Genomic DNA, 8985 nt, shown 5'->3' with positions numbered 1-8985 from the left:
CAATATGCAGTCTATAAGAAACACATTTAACTCAAAAGGTAATTCATAGACTGAAAGTCAAAGGATGGAAAATAATACTCCATGCGACAGGAACTCAGAAAAAAAAAACAGGGGTAATTATTCTGTTCACAGATAATATGAACTTCAAACCAAGAATGATCAGAAGAGATAAAAAAGGTCACTACACACTGGATAGGTGAAAACTTCAAGAGGAAGAGATAGCAATCATAAATATATATGCACCAAACACAGGAGCAACCAACTATGTAAGACAAATATTTATAGACATGAAAAATTAAGTAAGCACTAACAATTGTAATGGGGGACTTTAACATCCCATTGTCACAAAGAGATAGATCAACTAGACAAAAAATGAACAAAGAAATAACAAAACTGAATCAAACTTGTGAACAAATGGGCTTAGTACACATTTACAGAGTGTTCCACCCAACAATATCAGAGTACACATTCTTGTCAACTGCACATGGGATGTTCTCTAAAGTAGACCATATACTAGCCCATGGACATGCTTAAGTAAATGCAAAGGAACTGAAATTATCCCATATGTATTACTTAACTATAGTGCAATGAAATTGGAAATTGTTGACAAAAGAAAGTGCAAAAACTGCAGAAACAAATGGAAAATAAATAACACTCTCCTAAACAACCAGTGTGTCACAGAAGAAATTAAACAATATCTACAATCAAACAAAAATGCAACCACAACTTACCAAAATCTGTGGGATTCAATGAAAGCAGTCCTCAGAGGGAAATTTACAGCAGTGAATTCTCACATTAGGAAAACTGAACAAGCACCAATAAACAACCTAATGCTGCACCTCAAGCTTCTAGAAGTGAAGAATAATTTAAGCCTAAAGCCCAAAGAAGGGAGGAAATTATAAAGATCAGAGCAGAAATTAACACAATGGAGACTAAGAAAACAACATAAAGAATTAAAGAATTGAAGAGTTAGTTCTTTGAAAGAATAAATACAATTGATAAAACCCTAACCAACCTTATGAAAAACAGCAGAAAAAAAACTCAAATTCATGTAATAAGGAATGAAAAGGGCGAAATCACTACAGGTCTTGTGGAAATTCAGAAGATCATCAATACCTGCTTCAAAATCTTTACTGTCATATGGTGGAAAACACAGAAGAAATGGACAGATTCCTGGATACCTATGAATTACTCAAGCTGAATCAAGGAGATAGAAAAGTTCTGAATAACCCAACATCAGTCAATGAAATTGAAAACATAATTAAAAACCAGCAAAACAAGTCCAGATCCTGATGGATTCACAGTTGAATTCTACAAGAAATTTAGAGAAGATTTAATGCCAATACTCCTCAAACTCTTTAGTGAAATTGAAAGGGAAGCAATTCTCCCTAACTTATTCCTGGAGGAAAGTATGACTTTGATACTAAAACCAGAGAAAGACCCAACCAAAAAAGAGAACTACAAGCCAACCTTCCTAATGAACATAGATGCAAAAATTCCTCAATACAATACTAGCAAACAGAATGTAGCAAATCATTGAGAAGATTATACAACATGACCAAGTGGGATTTATCCCAGGAATGCAGGGATGGTTCAATATACACAAATCAATAAATGCAATACCATATCAATAGAGCCAAAGACAAAAATCACATAATCATCTCAATAGATTCAGAAAAAGCTTTTTATAAAGTCCAAAACTCATTCATGATAAAAAAGAAAACCTACTGAAAATCAGAATAGATGGTCTTTACCTCAATGTGATAAAAGCCATCTATGACAAACCAACAGCCAACATCATACTAAATGGACAAAAACTGAGAGCTTTCACTTTAAAATCAGGAACAACACAAGGATGTCCACTGTCACCACTCCTATTTAATATAGTTCTGGAAACATTAGACTGAGCAGCTAGACAAGAACAAGAAATAAAAAGAATAAGGATAGGAAAGGAAGTTAAATTATCATCATTGACAGATGACATGATACTCTATATAGAAGACTGCAAAAACTCCACCAAAAGACTTCTAGATTTAATAACCAAATTCAGTAGCATAGCTATACACAAAGTCAACACAAAAAAATTGTTAACATTCCTGTATACAAACAACAAACTCACTGAGAGAGAAACTAAGGGAACCACACACTTCACAATAGCATCCAAAAACAATGAAATACTTAGGAATCAATCTAACAAAGAAAGTAAAAGAACTATACAGTGAAAATTATAGTACTCTGAAAAAAAGAGATAGAAGAGAATTTCAAAAAATGGAAAGATATTCCTTGCTTATGGATAGGAAGAACCAACACTGTGAAAATGGCCACACTCCCAAAACTGTTATACAGATTTAATGCAATCCTGATCAAAATACCATTAGCATACCTCACAGAACTAGAGAAAGCATTCCTAAAATTCATCTGGAACCAGAAGATATCTAGAATAGCAAAGGCAATCCTGGGGAACAGAGGTAAGGCAGGAGGCATCACAATCCCTAACTTGAAATTATACTATAAAGCTACTGTGATAAAATCAGCATGGTACTGGGGAAAAAAAACAGACCTGAGGGTCAGTCAGTGGAACATATTAGAAGAAATAGGTGCAACTACAAACATATTCAGCCACCTTATCTTTGACAAAGGGGTCAAACATATTCACTGGAAGAAAGATAGCCTCTTCAATAATTGGTGCTAGAAAAACTGGCTTTCCATATGCTGAAGACTGAAACTAGACCCATGTCTTTCACCATGCACTAAACTAAAGTCAAAATGGACCAAATGTCTAAATATTAAAACAGAAGCACTAAATCTACTGGAAGAGAAAATAAGTGGAAGTCTTGAAGACATAGGGATAGGCAGAGAGTTTATGAACAAAAACCCAAACTGCATAGGAAATACTTCAAAGAATCAATAACTGGGATCTCATCTTATTGAAAAAGTTTTTGCACATCAAAAGAAATAACCAACAGAGTGAAAAGAAAACCCACGAATTGGGAAAAAAAAATTTAGCCAACTGTCCTTCAGTCAAAGGACTTCTATCTAGAACATATAAAGAATTTAAAAAATCAGACCCCCAAAATTCAAAGACCCAATCCAAGAATGGGCATCAGAGATGAATACACACTTCTCAGATGAAGAAATACAAACGGAAAATAAATATATAAAAATTTTTTAACATCATTTGTCACTTGAGAAATTCAAATGAAAACAACACTGACATTCCATCTCACTCCAGAAAAAAATGGCCTCTTCAAAAAAATCAACCAGTAACAAATGCTGGTGGGGTTGTAGGTAAAAAAAGACTCCTTCTCCACTGTTGGTGGGAGTGTAGATTGGTACAATCACTGTAGAAATTGGTGTGGCAAATCATCAAAAAACTAGGATTACAGGTCCCATTCAACCCAGCTATTCCCCTGCTGGGTATTTTCCCAGAAGAATTCAAAACATAGCACAGGGAGATATTTGCACCCATGTTTATATCAGCACAATTTGTTATAGCTAAGTCTTGTAAACAACCCATATGCCCATCAACTGAGATGAATGGATAAAAAAGATGTGGTATCTTGTTTTTGTTTTTGTTTTTGTTTTTTTGGTCTTTTTGAGACAGGGTCTCACTATACAGTTCAGGCTGGCCTTGAGCTCACTTTGTAGCCCAGGCTGGTCTTGAACCCCCCACGATCCTCTTGCCTCAGCCTCCCAAGTGTTGGGATTACAGGCGTGCACCACCACTCCCAGCACCAAGATGGCATTTTGATACAATGGAGTATTACTCAGCTATAAAGAAAGATAAACTCAAGGCTTTTATAGGTGTATGGATGCAACTAGAGACCATACTCATAAGTGAAATAAACCAGACTTGCATGTGTAAACATCGTATTGTCTCCCTAGTGTAAGAAACTGAAACACTAAATAAGATCCTAATGGTACAATAGATACTGAAATGGAAAGTAACTACTCAAAGAACATTTGGGATGAAGGAAAAGAGAAAAGAAGGAAGGAAAAAATCTACATATATATATATATACACACACAAGATAACTAAGATAGTTGTACTACTAATTTCTATTAGTTCATTGAAAGGAACAGTATTTATATGTTTGATCAATTTTACATGCTACACCTGGTAATCTGAGCAACTACTCTAATAACCATTGCTAATTTCCTATCATCTTGTTTTGAAATTCTGTATTGTTTTTATTGTTTTTATTATCTTTAAAATCAATCAATCAATAAATAAAAGAAACTATGCTTTGTAATTTTGATATGTTCTTCCATTTGAGGACCCCTTTCAAGTAGTACAGCCAAATTTGGGGATAGTTTTATGAGTAAAATCTAGAAGTGTTTCCAATGTGACACATGCATCCTCCAAAATCCAAATAGACCAATAAAATAATGGACTTCTTATTTAGTTCTAGGCATAGATATTGGCAGCAGTTTTTAGTTACCTATATAAAGGCATGGGTGACTCCTGTAAATGTTATTGCTAAAAATTCCACCATATGGGCCAGCTCCTGGACCTATACCAAATTTTCCAACCAGCTTCTATTAGTCATATATGTGACCCATGCATTTAGGTATGTTCTTATTTAGTCTTCAGTTTAAGACATTGTCATGATATGTACTATCACACCAAAAACGTGAGTCATTCCCAATCTCCTAGACCAAATTATGACAGTAGCAGATGAAGTTAAATAACTCTCTATAGTGAATGTAAATTGCAATACTTCACACATGAAGGCAAGCTGCAGTGTGCTTTTTTCCAAAATCTACACAGGAAAAGAATCTTGCTTTGGCAAGATCCATCACTAAGGGCCACTCATTATGGCTGTACTGCATGGACTTTTGAATTATATCAGGGACTACTGATGCTATGAGTATCACTAAATTATTCAAACCTCTGTCCTCCTCTATTACTCTACATGAGCTCTCCACTCTATTCACATGTCGTATGGGGATACTGTACAAAGCACTCGTTGACATCTGCACTTTAGTTCCTAACATGTCACTGATTTCTTCTTGTGACCAGATTTCCTATACTGTATCAGGTAATGACCTGTGTGGACTTGAACAGCTCAGTTTAGCTGAGCTGTTTCCATTTAGCATGTCCAATCAAGACTAGCTGGAGGGAAGACTTAGATGTTTTCTCTTTTACAATACTAGGAAGGAAGTGTTCTGCTCCCCAATCAGGCTAACACCCACCGCAATAGTACATTCAGGTAAAGACACATGAAGTCCCTTTAGACATTCCAATTTTCATGCAAACATTCACCTAATCCCACAAACCACCTCACGTCTGTACACTCCCAATCTAACAGACACTATTAGGATTTCAGCAACAGATTTTAATAATGTAATGGATTGAGTAGCTTGTCAAGGACTCCCAGAAAACTCTCTCCTCCACTCTGGCCCTTTTACCCTTGAGATAAAGGGAACTACTACAGTTTCAGAAGACTAGACAGACTCCCTAGAAACAGCATTAATCTATTTGTGGAAGCAGTGCCTCCCGTAACCTAATTGTCTTCCACTATGCCCCACCTCTTAGAGATTCCATGACATCTACACTGTCACATTAGGGACCAAGTTTCTGGCACATGATCCTTTATGGGAAAAAATGTCCAAGCCATTGCAGCATTTGTTGGAGAATAACAACAAGTTTTGGGATCACAAACTCTCTTCTCTACATAGAAACACTTAGAAGCAATTTTATCCTATATTCTAGACTAGTTGTCCCCAATGAGTAACCTGCTATATACCTGAACATGCATAGCTACATGCAATTGATCAATAGTGAGCTACAAATTCTCTGTCAACTCAAACATACGTTTCTGTAGTATTCAAAACCAAAGGTGCTGTTCTTATTCACTTATACAGGTTTTACAGAAACATGATAATAATGATCCACAAAATAAGACAACTCTCACACTATACCTCTGGTTCCAGTAGTTTTATCTTTGTTTTTGTTTTTATCTTCCCCTAACATGGACAAACTTTTTGGCAACTAAACAAGAGTGTTATCTATTGTCTCAGCATAATTTTTCACTTCAATAGTGATCCTTATGGTAGCAGCCATAGATCAGGTTTGCTAAAATCTAAGTTTCACTGGGCATCAGAATCCACCTCAAAAATCTCTCATTTTCACTCTTAGAGATAATAACAAAGAGACTGTATATTTGGCTTATTGCTACTATTTTACATTTCTTATGTATCCAGTAGGCCAACTCTGTCAGAGTTGAATCTACCACTTCTAAATTTTATGGTAACATGTCTAGTAACTGATCACAGTGCAGATACAGTTCCATAGCATGAAAGACCAGGTAGTCACCTAGGAATTAAAGATTCATCAATCCTTGCCTTCTCATCTTTTCTCTTCCCAAACCACATGTTTCAGTAGGTCAGGGTTGATCTAGCAAATCCTACCCCCAGTGCCAACTGCAAAATTACCTAACTGTGGAGTTTTGGAATCATTCATAACACTGTCCTCACTTCTGAACAAATTGCAAGTTTGGAGATGAAAAAACCACCATCACTTTCCATCATTGACCAGAAGGACTCACAGAACTCAGTAAAAGCTATTATACTCTCACAGTCAGAGCTTATTACAGACAAAGGACACAGATTAAAATCAGCCATGGAAAGATTGCTCCTGAACAGAGCTCAGGAAAGAAACCAAACATGAACCTTCTCTTTGTCTTTGCTGCATGGAGTTTGGACAGCAGGAGTTTCTTGGCACAGATGCATCAAAGTATGTACAGAGGATCTCCAACCAGGGAAGACCATCCAGTCTTTGCTGTCTTTGGAGTCTTCGTCATGACCCCGTCCTATTGGCACAATGGATGGCCCACATGAATGATGCCAGTATCCAGCCCTTGAGGTTGAGCTGTGACACCATATAAGGCAAATCTCCAACTCTAAATCACACTGTAAGCATCTGGATGGCCCAAGTTCCCAAGGCCAAGGCATTCCTACCAGTCAGCAAACTTATTCTAAGGCCCTGGAGATTTGCTCTCAGAAGCTGAGGTCAAAACCAGACCTCATTTGGGGTAGTTTAACTTCCTTACCATACAATAAATCTCAAGTCTTATTGAAAACCACCATGGAAACTGAAGACCAAAATTTAACAGTACTTTCCTTCCTTTCCATACAAGTATATGGCTTGCTTCTGAATCTGGATACTCTACTCATCCTGAGAACCTAACGTTAAAAAAAGAGAAAGAATTTTGTGAGTTGAAGTAAATAATTTGAGATTCACTCATCTGCCCTTAGAAGGTTCTGCACTATCTGGGCATGGTGCCACACCCCTGTAAACCCAGCACTTGGGAGGCTGAGGCAGAAAGATCACTGCGAGTTCAAGGCCAATCTGGACTACAAAGTGAGTTCAAGGCCAGCCTAAACTGCATAGTGAAACCTGGTCTCAAAAAGTAAAAAAGAAAAAAAGAAAGAAAGAAAGAAAGAAAAGGAGGGAAGCAGGGAGGGAGGAAAGTTAATTCTGGATTGTGTGATAGAACAGCATGCTACCACTCAGGAAAGCAATGATCTTCCTGATGATGATCTCTTTTCTTACATGTGTGCACAGACTTTTCCTTGTTTAACAACTATCAAGAACAGGGGTAGATATTATTTCCTTTCGGGTGAAAATGAAATCTATGTGTGCTTATCACAAGTTTGACCCAGAATTCAGTATTTGTGCAGTAAAACAAGCAGTGAGTTTTAGATAAAGGACATGAACTTCATTTTAAATTTTTAACTTCAGAAATAACATTTTGAATACACAGAGAGGTCTATAAAAGACATCAAGAAGTCAACACAGCCTGGGAGTATAGCTCAGTGGTACAGCACTTGCCTAGCACACTCAAGGTCCTGGATTTCATTCCCAGCACTATAAAAAATATACATCTTCCTATAATACATGTGCCTAATAATACATGTGTCTAACCAGACAGACCTTTACTTGAGCTTCTCCATGTCACTCAGTGAGAAGAATTTTTTCAAAGTCTTAATGAAATAAGAGTAGTGGTATCCTGCGTGTGCCCTACACCGAGTGAGCAAGTGCTCCAAGAGCTGCTGGTCCCATGGTTCAAGTCCGTGCTTTACTTCCACCACCACAGTTCCCAGCTGAAACTCGCAGAGAGAGCCAGGTATTTCCCATCTACTTCCTGAGGGCAGAGCGGGCAACCCAGGACCCCATCGCCATTACAGACTGAGTCTCTGCCCTCCAGGCACCCACAGCAGAGAGGAGGTCCTCACTAAGAAGCCCCAGGGATTTCTCTGGCTGGGTGGGGCGCATGTAGCCCCTCACTGCAGGTGCCCTGTGCCAAGTGAGCTAGTGCTCTAAGAGTTGCTGGTCCAGCAGTTTGAGTCCATGCTTTACTTTCACCTGGACCCCCTAGGGGGTCAAAGGCATGGGCAGTCTGTGATTGCTACCGATCTGGCCTGCATCTGGTTTCTGCATGTGGGGGGCTGCATGTGTCCTGAACTGACTGGAGACACAGAATCAGGTGGTTCACAAACTGTCGACCCTGCAGTTTGTGTCTAGGTTTTGCCTGTACCCTGAACTGCCTGGGGACATAGGTCCACTGGACCGGGATTGTCACATCAGTGCAACCCAAGTCTGGGTCGTGCACGTGCCCTGAACTGCAAGGGGATGCTGGATCAGATGGTTTGCCATCAGCTGACACCAATGCCCATGTCTGAGACTGGGGATAACTAGATACAAATCAACAACAGCTGGAAAACCCGAGACTAAGTAGCACTTCTCAGAGGTCACTCAGGGGCAAACCTGCCCAACAGGAAAACTAGGGACACTAGTGGTCTTGGCTGAGCAGCTACTGAATAGGGAAACTGAGCTTTCTGCATCCAGTAGCAAACATGTCAAAATGAAGGACTAAAACACAATCCCAGAATGCCACGCCAATCAGAACAAGTCCAGGAGACATCAACATAGGAGAACTTGGTAAACACATGCCTAAAATAGCTGAAATGATTGCAATG

Source organism: Chinchilla lanigera, unplaced genomic scaffold (genome assembly GCF_000276665.1).
Source record: "Chinchilla lanigera isolate Chin_1 unplaced genomic scaffold, ChiLan1.0 scaffold00008, whole genome shotgun sequence".
NCBI lineage: Eukaryota > Metazoa > Chordata > Mammalia > Rodentia > Chinchillidae > Chinchilla > Chinchilla lanigera.
Note: the sequence above shows the minus strand (reverse complement) of the source record.